The following is a 19835-nucleotide window of genomic DNA, read 5'->3' as shown; positions in this document are numbered from 1 at the left end:
TTCTATTCATTAAAACAACTCTAAATGTTCATCCAGGTTCACGGGAAGAAAACATAGACTACTACTTCTCAAAGATCAATGTCAGTGTCACATTAAAGAAGAGCACTTGGAACGGAGTATATATTGAACATCTTACAAAAACAATCTCCCACAGTGACCAACTGTCAAAAGGCTGATTGGACACCTCTCCCAGATTGGCTGCACAAAAACCCCTGCCTTTTTACAACAATACCAGCTTCCCCACTGGAAGGAGACACATTTGTTCTATGGATGTCTGTGTACCCAGAGGCATAATCTCTCAGCTGGAGTTGGATGGAGAAGGTGGTATTGCCTGAGCCTTGTCTTCCTTTGACTTGCTGGTTATCTGAGCTCCCAGCCATTGCTTTCAGAGAAATATGCATGACAGAACCCTGAGCGATGAGGCTCAGAAGAATGAGCACCAGCATAATCACCTAAATAAGTCTGCCTTCCTTACCTTAGTGTTTTGCAGAGGGGACATCCTTAATCTTGTTTCCAGCTGTTTCTGCATTTCTATGCTGCCTATCACCTTTTAGACCCAGATGTGATATGAATTATTCATTTGATTTGGGGCAGGTGCACCCATTTCCTCCCAGGACCCCAGGGGCAAGCATAGGAAATTAATTCACAATGTCTGTAGCTGAAGTCACTTGCAATTTCCACACCAAGGCAAAAATAAACTGAAGATATGGGACTTGAGAAAGCTCAAAGGTGTTGAGAATAGTCATTAGCAATTCTTCATTGCTCTAGAGAGACAAAAAATGGATACTGATTTCTACATGATAGGTTCATGTTAGCTATCAGGAAAGGACTTCTCCATCACAGAGGTGACAAGAGAGAGTGACTGAAAAGTGTCACAGAAGCTCATCCCTGGAAACCATGAGACAATGGTACAGAACTGTCTGAACACAGGGGGATGGACTGGTTGACTTCTAAGGTTCTCCCTACCCTGACTCTTCTGTTATTCACTGAGTACCACTCCAGGTAATGAATTGGAGCTCAGATCCTGAAGAACAGAGTAGGGGTCTCTTTCCCCTGGGCATTTTATGAGACTGATAGGCACACATTATTGACTGCAACCCTGACTGTAGCCAGCTCTCACTGCTCTGGGTTTCCCAAGAGCTATTTGGTTATGATGTGCTATCATCAGAAATGTCATTCATACTGCCATATTTATCATTTTAGAGCTGGCTTCCTCTTATTATAAACTTTAAAATATTCTCTAGCAGTCCTGACCCTTTAAACATGTCCTTATCCATGGGAAATTTGTGGGTAGGGAAGATTATTCTTGAGTATTAGAGATAAATAACTGTAGACAATTAGATCTTGGTGAGGAGAGAAAGTACCTTTCAGATGGTCTCCACTGAGTTCTGAAAGTCCCTCTGAGTTTCCATAGGTCCCTCAGGTGCAGGAAAGGGCAGAAAGTGGATGGGCCTCAGCATGAATTAAAGTGATTTCTGTTTCTCAGTTTTACCCTCTGAATGAGGAGATCCTCATTAAAAAGAGCTCAACAAACACAAACCTAACTCCCTTGACAGAAGGCAAAGTGAAGGCTGAAAGAGAGCCATTTCTTACCCATAAAATATTAAATGGGTTTTACATTAAGGGAATTATCTGGGAACTTCAAAACCCTAACTCTATCACATTTCCTTCTAGAAAAGTCACCTTCACACTGAATGTTTCGACTGTAACTCATGCAATTTTTCCCTGAGTCAAAAGCCATTGTTTGTTGGGGAGCTATGGAAACAGAAGGTTTACAAGGTGCTAAATCGCCTTTCCAGAATTACCTTGGTAAAAGACCCTTTTTTACATTTTTTCTCTTTGCTCCATTTTTGTTATTTCCATAATTGCTTTACCTAGACTCTTGGGACAGTTAGGGACCTGGCTGAATTGATTCTTTTCACACTTCAATTTGAAAGGAGTCATGGCATAAAATACATCTACCTGGATTCTCTTCTTCACTTCCATTTTACTTGGTAACTATTTGGCCTTAGCAACCCCTACTGATTAATAAGTGTGAGAGCTACAAGAAAGCCATGTAACTATAATTCTAAATGGATATGGTTATTTATGGCATGAAATTTAACAAATGCATCTGATACTAGGAATATTTGACTAAAATTTCTAGGAAAAAAAATGTCCTCTTAATACTTGGGGTTGGTTTTTTTTTTTTTAAGATTATTTTGTGGTCATCTTTTGGATGACAACTGATATGATGATTAATTATTGCTGTCATTCTGATTAACAGACTGTTGTGGTGATGGTGAGACAGGAGCACTCAACATCATTTAACTTTTCAGGTAAAAATAATAAAAAGCTTTCACTAGTAAATTTCTATTATATGCCAAGCATCATATTTACATATTTTATGATTTAATCCTCATGATCAAACCCTTTATTTAATAGATGAAGAAACTGAGACCACGTGTCCATGGCTCACAGTGACGAAAGGCTTGGATTTGGACCTGTCTTTGGTCCATGTTCTTTGTGACCCTACGGGACTAGATGCCCCTCTAGATGCCATTGGAGGTACCTGTGGTTAGAAATCTGCACCCTTTTCTTTTAAAAGTAGATTCAGAGGATTCTTTAAGCTTTTCTTGGTAATTCTGAACTATTGTTGAGGATTCCAAGTTGTTTAAAGCTTCAAAAGTGAATACTTAAGGACTATTAGAATTTGTGAGAAAGTTATCTCTGCATCAGTTGACACTGTGTTGTGCTTAGTCGCTCAGTCATGTCTGACTCTTTGCAACCCCATGGACTGTAGCCCATCAGGCTCCTCTGTCCATGGGGATTCTCCAGGCAAGAATACTGGAGTGGGTTGCCATGCCCTCCTCCAGGGAATCTTCCCAACCCAGGTATCAAACCCAGGTCTCCCGCATTGCAGGTGGATTTTTTACCATCTGAGCCACCAGGGAAGCCCTAAGTTAGATATTTTCAGTGTGTATGACTCTTTATTTTAAGTGACTTTTCTGCCCTCTCTCTTATCAGGAACTCTCACTTCTAGTTTGGGGAGATAAAATCACCACGTATGTTATGATTAGGTACAAAGTGATCAATGCAAAGAAATAGAGGAAAACAACAGAATGGGAAAGACTAGAGATCTCTTCAAGAAAATTAGAGATACCAAGGGAACATTTCATTCAAAGATGGGCTCGATAAAGGACAGAAATGGTATGGACCTAACAGAAGCAGAAGATATTAAGAAGAGATGGCAAGAATACACAGAAGAACTGTACAAAAAAGATCTTCACGGCCCAGATAATTACGATGGTGTGATCACTGACCTAGAGCCAGACATCCTGGAATGTGAAGTCAAGTGGGCCTTAGAAAACATCACCATGAACAAAGCTAGTGGAGGTGATGGAATTCCAGTTGAGCTATTTCAAATCCTGAAAGATGATGCTGTGAAAGTGTTGCACTCAATATGCCAGCAAATTTGGAAAACTCAGCAGTGGCCACAGGACTGGAAAAGGTACATTTTCATTCCAATCCCAAAGAAAGGCAATGCCAAAGAATGCTCAAACTACCGCACAAGGGCACTCATCTCACATGCTAGTAAAGTAATGCTCAAAATTCTCCAAGCCAGGCTTCAGCAATATGTGAACCGTGAACTTGCTGATGTTCAAGCTGGTTTTAGAAAAGGCAGAGGAACCAGAGATCAAATTGCCAACATCCACTGGATCATGGAAAAAGCAAGAGATTCCAGAAAAACATCTATTTCTGCTTTATTGACTATGCCAAAGCCTTTGACTGTGGATCACAATAAACTGTGGATCACAATAAACTGTGGGAAATTCTGAAAGAGATGGGAATAGCAGACCACCTGACCTGCCTCTTGAGAAACCTGTATGCAGGTCAGGAAGCAACAGTTAGAACTGGACATGGAATAACAGATTGGTTCCAAATAGGAAAAGGAGTATGTCAAGGCTGTATGTTGTCACCCTGCTTATTTAACTTGTAAGCAGAATACATCATGAGAAATGCTGGACTGGAAGAAACACAAGCTTGAATCAAGATTGCTGGGAGAAATAACCTCAGATATGCAGATGACACCATCCTTATGGCAGAAAGTGAAGAGGAACTAAAAAGCCTCTTGATGAAAGTGAAAGTGGAGAGTGAAAAAGTGGGCTTAAAGCTCAACATTCAGAAAACGAAGATCATGGCATCCAGTCCCATCACTTCATGGGAAATAGATGGGGAAACAGTGGAAACAGTGTCAGACTTTATTTTGGGGGGCTCCAAAATCACTGCAGATGGTGATTACAGCCATGAAATTAAAAGACGCTTACTCCTTGGAAGGAAAGTTATGACCAACCTAGATAGCATATTCAAAAGCAGAGACATTACTTTGCCAACAAAGGTTTGTCTAGTCAAGGCTATGGTTTTTCCTGTGGTCATGTATGGATGTGAGAGTTGGACTGTGAAGAAGGCTGAGCACCAAAGAATTGATGTTTTTAAACTGTGGTGCTGGAGAAGACTCTTGAGAGTCCCTTGGACTGCAAGGAGATCCAACCAGTCCATTCTGAAGGAGATCAGCCCTGGGATTTCTTTGGAAGGAATGATGCTGAAGCTGAAACTCCAGTATTTTGGCCACCTCATGCGAAGAGTTGATTCATTGGAAAAGACTCTGATGCTGGGAGGGATTGGGGGCAGGAGGAGAAGGGGACAACAGAGGATGAGATGGCTAGATGGCATCACTGACGCAATGGACGTGAGTCTGGGTGAACTCCAGGAGTTGGTGATGGACAGGGAGGCCTTGTATGCTGCGATTCATGGGATCACAAAGAGTTGGACACGACTGAGCGACTGAACTGAAGAGCAAATAGCTTCCAAGTAGGACAACTGAGCACTAACATATGAGCACTAGGACACCTATATCAGCCACTCAGTACTTTAGTTTTCTTTTGGATCCTCAACTGCATTTCAGACCACTGGTTGCAAGGAAAGTGACTTTGAATTAAGAATATTTCACCATAACTGCTATGATTGCTGCTATTACAACTACAAGAACCCTTCTTATATGTTGTTAAATATTGAGATGCTGCCTCACACCCTTTAAAGTAATGTTGGCTTGAAAAAATCAAAAGGCCTTTGTTACTTGGTACATTCATTTATACAGTGCTCCATTGCAAGAATACCTAAAATAGCAATAGGATTCCATGGTTTGTGATAAATTATATTAATTTTTATTGGTATTGGGCAATGATTAAGTCATTGATCTATCAGATATTAATTGAAGACCTACTCAGTGCCAGGTACTGTTTCCCTTATGGTTCAGATGGTAAAAAATCTGCCTGCAATGCAGGAGACCCATGTTAGATCCCTGGGTTGGGAAAATCCCCTGGAGAAGGGAATGGCTATACACTTCAATATTCTTGCCTGGAGAATCCCATGGACAGAGGAGCCTGGAGAGCTACATGCAGTCCAAGGAGTCCCAAAGAGTCAGACAGGATTAAACGACTAACACTTGCACTTCCATTTCAGTGCCGGGTACTGTTTTAGAGGCTGAAAATATTGTAATGAATAAAAGAAAGTACCAGTCTTCACAGAACTTATATTCTCTACGAGTTTTCTGTTTGAATGGCCGTCTTAAAATGTGATCGTATCCGTCTTCACATGCGACCTTTGGAAAAACTCTCAGGACTCAGCGGGCAGGTATAAATCATCCCATTTCACAGATGAAGAGAATTCCCTGAATGTTTCCCTTTCTGGACCCAGGAAGGACTGGACTTGGTGAACTCTGTAAGGAGAGAGGAAGTAAATGGGGCTGAGTGTGTGAGAGAGCGAGCACAGCATGTGAACACCTGGGGGACTTTATAGTTGTGAAGCCCATGGTCCCTGAGCTGGGTTGGATGTGGTTTTTAATCTGCTTTGGAGTGTCTCTGTTCTTGTTCCCCTGTCATGTTCTCTCTGGCTTCTCATCACTGCAGGAACATGTAGTGAATAGCAAGGAAGGTTCTGCTGGGCCCGGCGGAGCCCTTCCTCCCCCGGCTATAACCTGTGGCATGTGGGGTAGACCCATGGGCACATCCTAGTGGGAGCATCTGTCCCCATGCACAAGGGCATCCCATAAGAGCAGAGCAGTGACACATCTGCCTACAAGAAAGGACGTGTTCATCACAAACAGGACATTACAACTCTGCAGAGACTCACCAGAAAAGCATTTACTGCAGGACGAAAATTACACAGGTTCCTCATCCAGCAGCAGTTCTTAGGTGCTCGGATGCCCATTAATTCCCCAGCAGGGGAGGTGTGCAGTCAGGAACGTAGAGGAGCATCAGACTGCTGCAGTTCCTTACCCTTCGGCTCTCACAACCTCTATTCTTGAGGAATCCAGGAGGGATTCTCCCTAGCAGAGATAGACTGCAGAGTCATTGCCTTCAGATAATTTCTAGGGGCAGAAACGTGCAGAGAACCTAAAGAAATCCCAGGGAAATTCCCCCATGCATCCTCCATCCCCACAGAAGCCAGCGATGTTTCACCTGCTTAGGCCCACAAAGCTTTGATTCCCACCGCCCACCCTCACCCAGGGCATATCATTTTCTCCAGGGAATGTTCCAAAATATCCATCCACTGAAATAAATCATACTTTATTTTTATGGCTCCTCATTATCTCAAATAGGAGTGACTCTGCTATAAAACTTTCCTGTTAGAAAAATTAAAACTGAAATTGGGGATATTACAGATGAAGTCAGATCTTTGATTTTATCCACAGATCACATGGAGTGAAGATGAGACAAATTTATAGAGCACATTAAACATCTGAAAGGACAGTCATCCCCATTATTTAATTAGATTGTTGTTTTTCAGTTGTGAAGTCGTGTCTAACTCTTTGTGACCCCATGGACTGCAGCACATAAGGCTTTTCTGTCCTTCACTATCTCCCGGAGTCTGCTCAAACTCACAGCCATTGAATCAGTGAGGATATCCAACCATCTCATCCTCTGTCGCCCTCTTCTCCTCTTGCCCTCAATCTTTCCCAGCATCAGGGTCTTTTCCAATGAGTCAGCTAGTCTTTAATGATAGAGGATATTCCTTTATAATCATTTCTTTATAATGATTATAAATGACTGGGCACCTCACCATTCAAACGTTTATCTGAAACACTCAATCATGTGTTAATACAAAAGCACTACACTCAGTCTTTCCTTTAGCAATCCAGAGAAAGGAGTCATGACATTATGGCCACCTGTAGATTAAGAGCCTGAGGGCCAAAGATGGTCGGTGATACCCACAGGGACACAGGCTGGCTGGTCTCAAGATGTCCTGTGTCCTGGCCTGCAGTCTAGTGGATACTCCACTTACCTGCTCCCCTTCACCACCAGCTGCTGCCTAGATCTCTGCTGCCTAGAAATTCCCCTAGGCGCAAAGCCAACAAAAACAAAACATAAATTAATTTAACCTAAAATCCTTTCTTTTACCCATAAGAAATGTCATAAAGGTGGCCAGCTCAGGAATTCTGGGTGTAATGAGAGCAGCAACCTGTGGAAGGCTTGGTCCTTGCTGACTGGAAACGGTGACAAACTTCTACCAAACAGAAGGGCCCTTAGACCCCATTTACATCAACCCTGTGACGCAGACTCTGAGAAAGAGTGTTCAGGAAAGAAGCCTAATCAGTTCAAGGGTGAACAGAGAAAAGGGAAGGATGAATAGATGAATTTTACGTTTGAAACACTTTTGGATTTGCTCTTTAGATCGAGAAATCAAGGCTAGCTAATGATATTCCTATTTTAATAAAAGCCAAGTCTTCAAAAGTGGGGTCTCTGGGCACAGCACCAGGAAGTGGCAGGACTAGAGACAGAGGGACTGAAAGTCTGTATTACTGCAAACCACCTCAAAAACATATTTTTCCTCTATCATGCCGACCTCATTGGTTCTAATTCCTTGAAAAGTGGGAGGGGAAGGAACACCCCCAAACCATCTGCCTCATTCTTTTGTGGGAAAATATACGCACTTAAAGGGGAAACGTTATTTGCCCAGTCTGATGCTTTCAGTGCTCCCCCACAACTATTTGACCTGAATATATTAAATATTGTAATGTTTTGTTACATGTCCCAGGGCAAAAAAGAAATCAGGCTATCACTTATTAGCTTTCTGTTCCTGGATCCTTCCACAGTTGATTCGACCGTGCAGAAGATAGTGGGGAAATCCAAAGGTAAAGGTTAAACTCTGTTTTATTATGTTTACAGGATTTAAAGGGTAAGTCAGGAAGTGCTTACATAACAGCAAGTGAAAGTGGTGGATTAGTAACCAGAGCGGGACTTGAAAGCGGCCTTAATCCTCCGAATCTCCAGGGGTGAAAGGTCAACCTCTAACACCAGGTTGTGTAAAGAAAGGAGAAGGCACAAGCTTCTGTTTCATCGTGGCCCTGCTAATCCACTGAGGAAATGAGCAGCTGGGGGTCTGGCGGAGAGGTACCGCCTCCTCCCAGGGAAGCCACCTGTGAATTCCGCTGAGAGGGTGTAATTAAAGTCAGCAGGGCCTGTGCAGGGGGCAGGCCGGACAGACAGACGTGTGGCCCGGCTGCAGCAGTGGAAGGGGGGGCTTCCTCAAGCTCGGAGGAGTCAACTGTGCTGGGCCCCCAGCCAAAAGCTGTGACGGGATCCAGCTTTTCCCTGACAGGCTCTCATCAACCTGAAAAGTGGGCTGATAGACCAATGACAACTGCACACACATACAGACACACACACACATATGAACGTGCATGCACGCCCTCTGCCTATTGGTAACTCCGTGAGGGTTTACTGGACGTACTAAAAGAGCCAGCTGCTGAACACGGGCCTCAAAGAAATATTAATAAATCAGTTCTTCCTCACCTTCTCTCTTCCTCACTTGCTCTCCTCTGTTGCTCATCCAAAATGGAAAGAAAAAACTTTTCTTACTCATGAATATAAGATTTAAATAGATACTCTAAAATTATAGTCAGGCTTCTCCCCTAGGATTTTAAACACTTTGGGAAATAATTGCCTGTAATAGACTGAAGTATGTTTATCTAGCTCTCCATCCTTCTGACTGTCTACCTATATATCCATCTAACTGCCTCCTGCTTATCAATTGAGTGTGTGCTTAACATATCTTAAGCCACAAAAATAACCCAGAAGGCAAGTATGACATCATATGGACATAAGCACTTTTTATGAGAAGCTTAAGATTAGGGACAGCAAAATCCCCAGGTGCAGATTCCTTTTCTCCTCTGTCTGTTTTGGTAGCCATTTCAGCTCAAGAAAAGTCAAGTCAACTTTTTGATCCCCGGCCCCTCACTTTGCCCCAAAAAACATCTTTCCCTAAATTTCCCCTTAAGCCACAGCATGTTACATGGAATGTTTAAAGTCCACAAGTTAGTCTATGTCTCTCTTCCATGCATGGACAAATCGGAACTTTGGATACAATCAATTTACGGAAGAAAGTTCCAATGCATTTCAGCACAAAGCTAAAAAAGCTTTCAGAGTAGCCGTTCCATATTTATTCTGAGCTGGCCTTTATTAAATCACTGGTGAAAAATACGGAGATTCGTCTCAGCCGTAGTTTCATCATCTTAAAACAGCAGAGGCATTTATCTTATGAAATTGCAGGAGTCGGGCGCTCTGCAGACTGATGGCTCAGAGGTGTTCTTGGCATTAGTATCTGATTGTCTCGCCTAAGGTGTTTATGACGCGTACAGCTGCTAATAGGTTAGGCTGTTCATTTTTTATAGAATTTGTGGTTTAAGCATTATGCTTAGAATATCTAAAATATTTCTTCCCTTCTTTTAAAAAATGGTATCAAACTGTTTAATGTGAAAAGTGCTTAGTTGCATATATTTCATTCTCTGCCACCTTGTTTTTTTTTCTTCAGAACCCTCAACACTTTGCTTGGTGTTTCAGAGCCTGGCTCATTCCTACCAACTATTCTCTTTATTAAACCAAAATTAATAAGCTAAGCGCATTTGGAAAATGAAGGGGAAGTTCGAGTATTTGCTGCCCTTGGGATATGGGTTTAGAAAATAGACGGAACATGGGATTTAGGTGCAGGTCATGAGGATGGAGGGGCTTCCCTGGTGGCTCAGTGGTAAAGAATCTGCCTGCCAATGCAGGAGACGCAGGTTCAATCTCTGGGTCGGAAAGATCCCATGGAGTAGGAAATGGCAACCCGTTCCAGTATTCTTGCCTGGAAAATCTCATGGACAGAGGAGCCTGGCGGGCTACAGTCCATAGGGTTGTAAAGAGTCAGACACGACTGAGTAACTGAGCATGTGAAGATAGAGCCCCAGACTGGAAAAAAAAAAAATCATGATTTATTACACTGATTTGGTTTTTCAAAGGGCCAAATTGTGCCTCTTGACACAACCCTTTGGATAGTCAAATTTAAGGCTAAAATTAATCCCCAACAAAACTCTCAATGCTTGTCACTGCTATACAGCATTACTTTTGTGGGGGAAAGTAGGAAGAGTGGAGGCCTTTAAAAACTTGAAGTAAAATCAACTGGAAATTCCAGTCACAAGGGAACTTGTTTGGGAGGAAACTCAGTTGAGGAAAGGAACTGGTTGTGATAAATAGGTACAAAGTCAAAAGACATGAAGATTTATTTAAGGAAAAAAAAAAAAAAAAGTCCGAGTTATGGCCCCAAACTAACTCTTAGAAAGAGTAAGTTGCTTCAAAAAGAAGCAGCGTCCAGTGCATTCATGGACAGAAGTCATGGAAGGTTTCAGGACACTGGCTGGTAAACCCAACTAGGATGTCAGCGATCATGGCCTGTTGAAGAGGACCAGCCAGGACTTACATGCACATGGAGGATCAGAGGAGGGGTTGCTGCTGCTGCTGCTGCTAAGTTGCTTCAGTCGTGTCCGACTCTGTGCGACCCCATAGACGGCAGCCTTCTTCCTGACTGGCTGCCTTTCAAATGTCCTTCCTCATCTCCAGATTTGGAGTCTAATATTAAAAACAAGTGAAACCTGAAGGAAGAGAATTTTCCCATTTTCATTTTGCCAAAAGAGAATCAAGTAGATTTGAAGTAAAAATGGTTTTGTCCTATTTAGTTCCCAATTTAAAGCAAACTCTGGGAAAGCACAAGCAGGAAAACAATGTCTTAGACCTAAAAACTTTCTGCTTACATTTTAAGGCTTTCACAAATGCAAGGAACATGTCAGACAGACTGATATAGATCTAAGAAAAAAAAGACCAACTGTAGTCCCTCACCTCACAAATGAGCCAGACATTGTCATTCAGGAAGATTCCAGATTCCAGGCACTAGGACAGCCCATTTTCTAGGGGCAAAGGCCACATGTAATTTTTCTCTCTTACATAGGAGGAAAAAGGAGAAATTAGGGGTCAACCCTGTTGTCCTGAGTGATGCCAGGATGGGAGGCTCAAGCTGAGGGCCAGCTCTGCCCCTTGCTGGCTGTGTGAACTTGGCTGAGCACTGCATCCTGCAGAGCTCTGTCTGGGAAATGAGGGTGATGGTGGCCTCTCTTGAAGGATTGCTGGGGGAATTGAAAGGGATACTGTGTAGAAGCACTTAACACTGTCTCAAGCACAAAGTAAATCCTCCAGAAGGACACCATTTATTAGCAACTAGTCTGGCAGGCCAGCCATGGTGGGCCGGTTACTTTCTCTGTAACGATCAGCCCTAATGACCCAGCAGAAGTCTTTAAGCAGCAGAATCCTGCATTTAAGGAAGAATCATGCCACCTGCCCACAGAGGTCAACCGCAAACACAGGTTTAAGCTCCCCACAGATGTCAAGTTCATGTTCCTGAAGCTGCCTGTCCCTTTCTGAACAGTTGTGCTTGCCTGGAGTTGGGCATGGGTATCTTTGTGGCATAACCTGTATAGGGTGGAGCGGGGTGGAGCTAATTTCTGGCCTTTGGGGATCAGAGTGGGAGCACAGGAGAGTTGACAACTCCTTAGAAATTTAGCAAGCCTAGGTGCTAACATGATGTGTATCTTTCAGAAAAAGTGTCTTGAAAAAGACAACACAGACACAATTCCCATTTCCATAAAGCAGTTTTCTTCTTTCAGAACAACAAATTGTATAAAACCATACAATATTCATGGGGCTTCCCTGGTGGCTCAAACGGTAAAGAATCTGCATGCAATGCAGGAGACCCGGGTTCAATCCCTAGGTCGGAAAGATCCCTTGGAGGAGGAAATGGCAACTCACTCCAGTATTTTTGCTTGGAGAATTTCATGGACAGAGGAGCCTGGTGGACTACATACAGTCCTTGGTGATGCAAAGTCATACATGACTGATCAGCTAAAACTTTCAGTTCATTTTTCAATCAACATACATAAGAAATAAAGGTGCATCCTTGTATCCTTTTTAATAAAGACACAACGCACAGAGGCTCTACTTCACTCAGGATACACTGAGGGTTGTTGGGTAAGTATAAACAATATCCAGTTTCTCCAGGAAAAAATAAATAAAGAAATATTCTCTCTTAATTAAACTAAGTCCTAACACAGGGAATAAGTGCTTTCTTATAATATGTGTGACCACAACACCAATCCTCCCTGTATTAACCCAGTTTCTTTCTCTTTACAAAGAGATTCAGAATAAAACTAAAGTATCTTTGAAGCAAACAGCTCTAACTCCAAAGCCTCACTTTCAAACTGACAACAGTGACTGTCTGAAGAAAGCCTAAATGACTTGAATTCCTCTTACAGGAATTATTATACATGATGAGAGATGATTCTGGTATCTGCATCTTTGTATTGCTGGTCAGTGCTAAACACCTTTCACTGCATCATACATTCTTCTGGTTAAGCACGTAACAACAAGAAGAGTGAACAAGAAGGCACTGTTTGAAACACTTTGCATGGATGGGCTCACTTCACTCTTGCACAACCTCTGGGGCAGATACCACCACTCTGTTCATCTGGAAAAGGGCTCTGGCATCCTTTGGGGTCATCCTTTGGTGGAGCAACTGGCTGGGGCTCCTATCCAGAGTCCTGGGTCACTAACAGTGGGTGATCCTGGCAAGTTATTTGAGCCCATTAACTTTAATTTCCTCATCAGATATAAAAAAGGCAGAGAGCATATGACGTCTACTGTCCTTTTGAACTATGAATAGTCACTGCTTTCATAGAAGCCCAAAGCCAAGCGCCTATAAAGAGCCAGTGTTTATTTCTCCAGTGCAGTCACGTCTTGAATGTCAGGCCTGGGTATCTTATCTCTTGAAGATGTGTTGCTCTAATGAGTTGGGGGTCCTCAAAAACTAGTTGCATCAGAAAGAAAGCAAAAAAGCAAGGAAAAAAAAAGCCTGGACAGACAGGGTTGCTTGCCAAATCCAATTTCACCACATGTGGCTCCAGTTACCTCAAGGAGTGTCAAGAAAATTTTAAAGTAAAATTAATTCATTCTCATTTTAAAGTATGAGGGGGAAATGTCATTTTTCTTTCTAAAATGGGATGAAAAAAATAAATATCTGATCCTCGTTTATCAAAGTGGTATCTGCATGCTGTTAAAGTCTTTTATTTTTACTCTTTTGACATGCTGTTCACTTAAACTGTTAAAAAAAAATAAGGCTGTTATGTTTATAATGGCCTAGAAAGAAAATTATATCCAAGAAGCTTTATAGCTCTTAAAGTATGTCATCCTCTCCTATACCACACCCTAACAGTGAGGACAATAATTTACTCATAAAAATTGATAGCTGGCATTTGTATGCAAGTTATTCAGCTATTGCATGAGAATTAAAATAAAATTATCTTCTCACCAAAAGAGTTAGTAATCACCCGAGGCTAAGGCTGAGGTTGAGTTCAGAGGAATCTGGGTTCTGAGGATCTTTATTTTCTATGAAATTAGTAACTTCCTTGCACATTAAATAAATTACACACAACCTTAAATACCTATTTTGAAAACACAGACCCGCCCCAGAGGTCTAAAAATAGATCTTTCTTCTCAAAAATCAGTCCATTTTGACCACTTTGGCTTTTGTCATTGTCAGAAATGTTTTTCCAAAGACCTGATTGCCTCTTTTCCAGCCGGCACACTGCCCAGAGACGGTGTTCTTGTAGCTGCAGCCCCTGGGGCTGGACAGCTCATACATCAGTCAGAGAGGAAGAGATGAGAGGGAGGAGGAGGAGAGGGTGGCATGGGGGAGCAGGGGGTGGAGAGAGGGAGGGCGAGAGAGAAAGAGAGAAAAGAAGGAACCTGCAAATAGTCTCTGTTGTCCCGTTTGTCTCTCAGACTCTAAGCCTGTTTCAGAAGAGAATGAGTTTTGATAGAATGTCTTGCCTCTCTGAGTCTGTGACACATCTTTGACTTTGCCAGCACACACTAGGGATCTATCCTAGTCTATTACCCACCAGTCTAGTCATCTGTCCTCCTCCCCAACCCAACTACCTTCTGATTCTGTGTGTGTGTGTGTATCAATCTATACCACATGGATGTGCACATGTGTGATGAATAATACTGCAGTTAAAAGTTATAAAGATTCATGCATACACCAAAATACTCTGAAGCACAACTAGTTCAAATATCTTCTGAATTCTCAAAATCAGGAAGAGGAAGTTGCATATTGCACTAGAGGTCATAAATATAAACTTCAGAAGTTATTGCTTATTTCTGGAAAATACTTTAATCAGTGCAGATCTATTGTACAACTTAAATTTACACTTGCATGGTTTTCCCATGATAAAAATTGTTTACGATCATAGATATTTTTTCTAATTCAGGAAAAGACAATAAACAGAGGAGAAAAAAATATTCCTCAACAGAGAATTTAAAAAAATTCTAGAAATATAATAGTAGAAAGTTACTACTAACAGTTTGGTGTGTTTGCTCCTAGTGTTCACACATAGCTTTAATAGTTACAATCTTAGGTTCTACACAATTTTCTGTCATTGTATTTTTCACTAAAAATAAAATGAAACAACTGTTACACGGTCTTTGAAAACCTTGTCTTGAATGCCTGTAAATAATTACATTGAATGGAATATCATAATTTACATATCCCGTTTCTCATTGTTGTGTGTATCACAGAGCAGTGAGTCTCATCCATCTGCTTAGTGTCTGTGAGACCCTGAGGCCAGTTATTTAACTTCCTTGCACTTCAGTCTTCTCATCTATAAAATGGCCATGATAGAGGCACCTTCCACATGGTGATGTTGAAAAGAGAATGAGTGAAGTGTGTGCTCTAGTGACTGTGATGATCCTTTCTGTTCATGGGGACTCTCAGCTGTCTCTCCATCCACCACATCTTCTGTTCCATGAAGTGGTCCCTTTCCTGACTGTAATACAGTATGGCCATCTCTTTCTTTCCCTGTGCAGACAACTGCCCTCCCTGCAAGGGTCCAATGCTTAGAGTTTTCAAACTCTGTTGTTTGTCTCTTGACTTATTCTTGGTTGTACCTTTTCTCCCTTCAACTATTTTGAGCTCTTGGAAAGCAGTAGAAAGTCAATAATTTTCCTTATATGCCAAAACATACTACCACTCCAGCTCAATAATGCACAGGTTGAAAAAAAAATAATACACAGGTACCAGGTACAAATTCATACCTATTGATGAATATCAATTTCCCAGGGTTTTGGCATAGATTGGTGTCAGAGGATTGACTGAAAGAGGAGGTGGAACATTCCTTTCATCATTTTTTAGGTCTCAAGGGTTCAGATGGTCCATGGATGGGTTAGTCAATGGGAACCGGGCTGAGACAATGATTATTCCAAGACCAGTTAGGGAAGATAAGAGGGGGTCCGAGTCAGAGCTCCAGGGTAAGATGGTGCCAACATCAGGGCTCTTCTCAGAGGCCCACAGACAGACAGGTGATGACAAAGCCAGCTCCCACTTCAGGCTGCACAGCTGGCACCAGGTGGCTGATTCCCAGGCTGGGAGAGGTGGAAACGGCCCCAGGCAGACTGCATGTCTCTGAAGTGGGCCTTCTGCCAAAAAAGAACTCCATCAACTCCTGACTGTGCAGGACCCTCCTCCAGCTGCAGGCATTTCCAGCCTCAGTTTGGAGGAAATTCATGCTCATTGTTGATTATTTTATTTATATGTCTTTTATCCCTTTATGTTCATCAAAGGCTTGAATTTTAAGTATTTGTGTGGATGTTTATTTCATTTCAATTTATTTATCAGTCTTATTTTTCTGATTTAACAATTTGAAGTCTGACTTCATCTCATTGCCTTCTGCCTGCTTTCACTGAGGGTAGTTGTGTGCAGGTTTGTTTGGGGGTTTTTTGCTTTTTTAAAATTTTGCTACTTTGAACTCCTTCAGTTGGTTCTTTGTCATTGCTGAGTTGCTAAGTCATCTCCGACTCTTTGCAACCCCATGGACTGTAGCTTTCCAGTCTTCTCTGTCCATGGGGTTCTCTGGGCAAGAATATTGGAGTGGGTTGCCATTTCTTTCTCCATTTTTGTCATTAATAATACTTTAAAAATACATTATTTTTATAGTACCTTTATATGCTGCATTTTAAATAGCACCTTGCTCCTTGCACCTATTAGCTGATTGAATTCTCACAGCAACTGTATGATGTAGAAACCTTTGCTATTCCTATTTCCCAGGTGGGTAGATTGGGTTAAGTAATTTGATAACGCCATGCAACCAGCAAATGGCAAAATACTGATCTGAACTCCAGATCTTTCTTTGGAATTCACCCTTAAATCACTCCCTATGGTGCTAACCTGTAAGAGTAATGGCCAACACCACTTTCAGGCTTACTGTGTGCCTGGCCTGTGTGAGGTGCTTTGCATGTGTTGCCTAATTTAAGCCTGGAGTAGAGAACGTTGTTGTCCCAGTTTCCTAATGAGAACACTAATGCTGGAAATATTTAAATCCTGCCTCTGCTTCGCAGCAGCAGACCTGGGATCTGAATCCAGATGTGTGGACTCCAGAGGGTGCTTCCATAATCATCTTGCAGATCATCTTCATTTTTTTTCATGACTTTTTAAAATAACACAGGCATTAAAACTATGGGTTTATTTGACTCATCTTGAAGGAGAATTGTAAAATTCTAAAGGAAAAACAATAAAAGCTAAATTCTCTATAATGTCAATAGTACAATAGGATCTTGGCACACAATCCTGGTAAAAGGATCAAAGCAAGGACCGGAGCCTGTCTGCACCTCCACAAGGTTGGGGCTGGCAGTGTACCCCAATAGAAAGCTTAGGTTTCCAGACTCTTGGCTCATGCAGACTTGGAACTTTACCCACAAGCTTTGAGTTTTGATTGAACTTTAATGGTTCTTTTCTGTTTGGATGCCGGCACCCAGAGACCTCCAGATCATAGGCATAAAGTCTTGTAAGTCAAATGATGAAGAAATAAGAATTAACAAACATCAGGTGCTCCCCAGGAGAGCTTCCAGGAGCCCATCAGCTCCCTAGTTCAAGTATCTTGTCATGGCGGGAAGGGTTAATGAATAAACTGACTGGACCTGGAGGATGTATAGCTTTAAGGCTCTTATGGCTAAGTCATGTCATAACTCTAAGTATCTTTGGGAAGTGATACAGCAGTAGCTTCCTTTCCCTGTTCCCCCAATCATTAGGAAGGAGAAATAAATTTGTAAAGGGAAATAAAAAGCAAAAGGAAAGAGAAGAAGTAAAAGACAAAGATCATATGATATCACTTATGTTTAGAATCTTAAAAAAAAAAGATAAAATGAACTTATTAATAAGATACAAACAGATTCACTGACTTAGAGAATGAGTTTATGGTTAGCAGGGGGGAAAGGTCGGGGAGAGGGATAGATTGGGAGTTTGGGATTGACACACTGCTATATTGAAAATAAAATGCTTTTCTATGGCAGTGAAAAAAAAAAACAAAGGAAAGCTAGCTTTTCTTGATCACTGAGTGAGAATGTACATTATTTCATTGAATATCTGCTGCAGAGTTAAAAGGGAAATGTTATTATTCCAATTTCACAGTTGAAGGTATTGAGACTTGGAGAAGTGAAGCAGGATCATCAGCCAACAAGAGGTAGCACCTACATAAAATCTTACTTCCATCCAAGTCAGGCTAAATCACTATGCAGACTTCCTGGGAAGACAGGTGACATGTAGCCCCATTCCTCAGACCAGGAGCAGGCCAGTACAACACAGCAAGCATGAGAGATTCTAGTCTTGCACTGGTGGCCAGAGAAAGGGCACCCAGGAGCGTGGCAGATGCAACAGATTGAAGCTGTGAGTGGGTCTAGTTAAAACAATGCAGCGATTTTCCATGTGTGCTGGGACCTGAGTTAGAGGCTAGGGAGATGGAGGGTGGAGCAGAAGTGAGGAAGGACACCTAAGAAATTGAGACCCTGGGCTGTACTGCCAGGAGCTGGGGAAGAGGCAAGGGAACGACTGTCATGAACTTGGTTGCACATGGTGTTACAGAACCTGGACAACCACTCTGAGATTACGTGTACTGCTCGTGTCACATTTGGTCTTAAGTAAAACGAGCCTGACTTTCAAAAACAGAGATAATTTTAAAAAGAAAGAAACAAACAAACAAAAATAATCTTTAACCTTGTAGCCCCAAATAGCACCAGTTGACATAGGGGAAAAATGAAATTGCTACATGTGCATGCTTAGGATATTCAAAGTGTGAGAGAGGCAGGAAATTAAAAGTCATCTGCCTCCTTCTGACTCTCAGCTCTCAACCGTCACACAATTAGCAATGTTTGTTCTTACCTAAATGTATGCATTTATCAGTATCCAAACATCAGAGATCTCTCTATATTTTTACATATTTTGCATAATATATTTATATAATACATGTATGTAATTCTTTTTCACAAGAAACTGTAATACAGCATTCATCTCCACTTGATATTTACACTCTAATTACACTTTTTTTGTAGATCTTTCCACATAAGCATGCACCTCGAATCTCACATACTTTCATTGGTTACTAATGTGTTCATCATTTGAATGTGACAGTTTTAACCAGTTCCTTATTGATGGTCACTTTGCTTCCACTATTCCCCCCAGATTACAAACAATCCCATATTGAATAACCTTGTATCTCTTCTTTGGTGAATGTTTCAGTTCAGTTGAGTTCAGTTCAGTTGCTCAGTCGCTCAGTCCTGTCCGACTCTTTGTGACCCCATGAATTACAGCACGCCAGGCCTCCCTGTCCATCACCAACTCCCGGAGTTCACTCAGACTCACGTCCATCGAGTCGGTGATGCCATCCAGCCATCTCATCCTCTGTCATCCCCTTCTCCTCCTGCCCCCAATCCCTCCCAGCATCAGAGTCTTTTCCAATGAGTCAACTCTTCGCATGAGGTGGCCAAAGTACTGGAGTTTCAGCTTTAGCATCAGTCCTTTCTAAGAAATCCCAGGGCTGATCTTCTTCAGAATGGACTGGTTGGATCTCCTTACAGTCCAAGGGACTTACATATGGTCAAAAGATAAATTCCTGTAAGTGATCTCCATCAAAGGGAGCAAGTTCTGGCAGGTGCCACCAAACTGTCTTCTAGAAAGTTTATCCCAACATAAATGCCCATCAACGGTGTATATAAAGCCAACTTCCTCATGCATCATCAAATCCTTTAATAATTGGCCATCTAAGCTACCAAAATTACTGTTGCTTTTATTAAATTATAACAGAAATTATTCCTTCTTTACTGGCAGCTTATTCATAAGCCTCACACATTTTTTTGATTGAATTGTTACTTATTGATTTTTATGTTCTTTGTTAATTAAAAAATATGAGACTTTTGTGATATGTGTAACAAATATTTTTCCTTAGGTTTTTTCCTGTCTTTTTGCTTTCTGTATATAATTTTGCTTGCAGATATTTTAAATTTTTAAATCATCAGCATTGCCAGTCTATGCTTTTATGGTTTCTAAATAATGTATCTGCTCTGTAAATGCTTATTGCACTTCTTGTCTTCCAAAACTTAATGTAACTT

This window comes from Bos javanicus, chromosome 2 (assembly GCF_032452875.1).
Source record: "Bos javanicus breed banteng chromosome 2, ARS-OSU_banteng_1.0, whole genome shotgun sequence".
Taxonomy (NCBI): domain Eukaryota; kingdom Metazoa; phylum Chordata; class Mammalia; order Artiodactyla; family Bovidae; genus Bos; species Bos javanicus.
This window is presented reverse-complemented; position numbering follows the sequence as displayed.